Below are 3884 nucleotides of genomic sequence, written 5' to 3'. Positions count from 1 at the left end.
CATTTGTTGAAAATGCTGTCTTTTTTCCACTGGATGGTTTTAGATCCCTTGTCAAAAATCAGGTGACCATGGGTATGTGGGCTCATCTCTGGGTTTTCAATTCTATTCCATTGGTCTACTTGTCTGTCGCTATACCAGTACCATGCAGTTTTTATCACAATTGCTCTGTAGTACCGCTTTAGGTCAGGCATGGTGATTCCACCAGAGGTTCTTTTATCCTTGAGAAGAGTTTTTGCTATCCTAGCAAACACAGAAGTGGATGCTCACAGTCAGCTATTGGATGGATCACAGGGCCCCCAATGGAGGAGCTAGAGAAACCACCCAAGGTGCTAAAGGGATCTGTAATCCTATAGATGGAACAAGAATATGAACTAACCAGTAGCCCTCCCCCCCAAGTTCGTGTCTCTAGCTGCATATGTATCAGAAGATGGCCTAGTCATCCATCAGTGGAAAGAAAGGCCCATTGGTCGTGCAAACTTTATATGCCTCAGTACAGGGGAATCCAGGGCCAAGAAGTGGGAGTGGGTAGGTGGGGGAGTGGGTGGGGGAGCAGGTGGGGGACTTTTGGGATAAATACCCAATAAAAAAAGAACATTTAAAAAAACTTACTTCTTCCAAATTATAGCCATTCCATAACCTCTCCCATACTCAATAGATCTTTGCTTCCATGCTACCATTATCTATATCTCCATACTTTTAAAGCTTATGCCTCTAATATACTGTTAAATACTGTCTTTACAGTGTCACCATCCATGGAAACAAACCTACTGAATGTCTTTTCTTCACTTCATTTTCAAAATTATCTGTCACCTTCCAATTGTTAAACCCACCACTGCTGTCCTCACTGAAGCTCTACAAGCTAAGTCTTGCAACTCCAAGATTTACACCTCTGTTGCCCTTCCCCATTCTAATGGCAATTCCATTCTATTCCCCTATTGCAGTCCCTTCCCCTATTATGTCTGTCTTTCTTTAAGGCATGAAGTCTAGCGTTTTCTAAGATGAACCCTTGCAGCCCAGCTATGTTGATGTTTCTTGGGATCTGGATGCTCTCTAGTACCAACTGATCAAATCCTCACTGGCATTCCAGAAAGAGGACTTTGGACAGACATTATAGACAGGACATAACTTTGGAAATGCCCTGACTCCCCCCAACCCCACCTTCTATGCCCCATTGGTCACAGACCTGAGTAATGGTGTCAGTATCCACCAATAAGTGAGTCAGATAATAACATCTGGTTATGTTTAAAGACTAGAGGTAGGTATTGACCCTGGCTAGGATGAACTTTTCTCTGATCTGCTAATGAAATGTTAATAAGAAGTCCAAAGCAGGCTGGAGAGATTGTTCAGTGATTAAAAGCGTGTATATACTACTCTTGAGGATGACCTGAATCAAGTTCCCAACACCTATTTCAGGAAGTTCCCGTTTGTCTGTAATTCCAGGGCTCTGAAGACCAATGCTGCAGTCTTTGGGCATGGGTAATCATATACACTCACAGGCACACATTCATACATATGATTTAAAAATAAAACAAGTTATTATAAAGAAGCACACAGAAATCTACTAGAGAATATAGTGAGTGTACAGTCTTCTCCTTTTTTAATGAATAGAAATGCTCAAATGTTGGTGTTTTTATTTCTCCACAGAAAAGGATAAATTTTCTGGGACATATATAGCTAACTCTCTCTTGTGAGCTTTTCACCTGTTGCTGCATCAGAAATCAGGACCTATCACCTGTGGTTACCCTGTTACCCTGACCTCTACACTGGGCCATTATTGATGGTTCAGCATTTCAACTATGGTCCTTGATCTATGCCTCTGCAAACATTTACCTCTCCTAAGTCCTATGTGCAGGCAGTTCTAGTCATAGCTCACCATAACATGATTACTCACAGGAAAATGTGCAATTGCCATTGCTTGTTTCCTCTGACAACTATAAACCATACTAGACATGCTTGAGCACTGTCGCTCCTACACTTTATATATCTCTTACCTATTGGTCTCTGGCTCTACCAATGTGTCTCTCACCTAGGAAAGTTTCCAACCCATTCTAATGTATTCCAGTATCACAAACTAAATCCCCAAATATAAATATAATGCTGCTTTTCTCCGCAAAACTCCTTCAATGGCCTTTTGCCACCTTCAGGATAAACTCCGCCTGTCAGAGCAAAGCAACAGACTCAAGGCATGCAAGGTCCAGTGGAGCTCTGAGGTTTTATTTATTTCTGCTTTCCTTCTTTCTAGGTCTCCAAGGATTCCTAATTATTCAAGCACATCTCAGGTCGCCAGGCCTGTGTACTTTTCAAACTGTGCAGAATAAATATCATTTTCAAACATTTCTTTTCAACAATGCCTGCTAGTCTACCAAAACTCTTCTTAGGTTTCCACAAACAACTTATCTCAAACCTTATAAATTTCATTTTCAAGCACATGCAGACATCAACAACTTCTTACCAACTCTTTCCTATTAGCCATATTCAAGTAATCATGATTTTTTTCTTTTTTTATTAGATATTTTCTTTTTTACATTTCAAATTCTATCCCTTTTCCTAATTTCCCCTCCAAAAATCCCCTAACTCCTACCCCCACCCCTACTCCCAACCCACCCACTTCCACTTCCTGGGCCTGGCATTCCCTTATAATGGGGCATAGAAACTTTATAGAACCAAGGACCTCTCCTCCCATTGATGACCAACTAGGCCATCCTCTGCTACATATGTAGCTAGAGCCATGAGTCCCACCATGTGTTTTCTTTGATTGGTGGTTTAGTCCCAGGTAGCTCTGGGGGTACTGGTTAGTTCATATTGTTGTTCCTCAGAGGGGGCACCAAACCACTTCAGCTCCTTGGGTACTTTCTCTAGCTCCTTCATTGGAGACCCTGTGTTCTGTCCAATGGATGACTGTGAGCATCCACTTCTGTATTAGTCAGGCAATGGCAGAGCATCTCAGAAAACAGTTATATCAGGCTTCTGTTAGCAAAATCTTGTTGGCATCTGCAATGGTATCTGGGTTTGGTGATTGTTTATGGGATGGATCCCCAGGTGGTGCACTCTTTGTATGGTCATTCAGCCTGCTCTGAACTTTGTCCCTGTCACTCCTCCCATGGGTATTTTGCTCCACCTTCTAAGAAGGATCGAAGTATCCACACTTTGGTCTTCCTTCTTGAGTTTCATGTGTTTTGCAAATTGTATCTTGGGTATTCTGAGCTTCTGGACTAATATACACTTATCAGTGAGTGTATATCAAGTGTGTTCTATTGTGATTGGATTACCTCACTTAGGATGATATGCTCCATATCCATCCATTTGTCTAAAAATTTCATAAGTTAATTGTTTTTAATAGCTGAGTAGTACTTCATTGTGTAAATGTACCACATTTTCTATATCCATTCCTCTGTTGGGGGACATCAGGGTTCTTTCCAGCTTTTTACTATTATACTTAAGGCTGCTATGAACATAGTTGAACATGTGTACTTATTACAAGTTGGAGCATCTTCTGAGTATATGTCCAGGAGTGGTATTGCTGGATCTTCGAGTAGTACTAAGTCCAACTTTCTGAGGAAAACTGATTTCCAGAGTGGTTGTAGCAGCTTGCAATCCCACTAGCAATGGAGGAGTGTTGTCTTTCTCCACATCCTTGCCAGCATCTGCTGTCACCTGAGATTTTGACCTTAGCCATTCTGACTGGTGTGAAGTGGAATCTCAGGGTTGTTTTGATTTGCACTTCTCTGATGCTTAAGGATGTTGAACATATTTTCAGGTGCTACTCAGCTATTCAGTATTCCTCAGTTGAGAATTCTTTGTTTAGCTCTGTACCCCATTTTTTTAGGTTTCTTTCTTTTATTTTTAATATATTTTTATTAGGTATTTTCCTCAATTACATTTCC

Source organism: Mus caroli, chromosome 3 (assembly GCF_900094665.2).
Source record: "Mus caroli chromosome 3, CAROLI_EIJ_v1.1, whole genome shotgun sequence".
Lineage (NCBI taxonomy): Eukaryota > Metazoa > Chordata > Mammalia > Rodentia > Muridae > Mus > Mus caroli.
The sequence above is the reverse complement of the archived record's forward strand: the minus strand, read 5'-3'. Positions refer to the sequence as shown.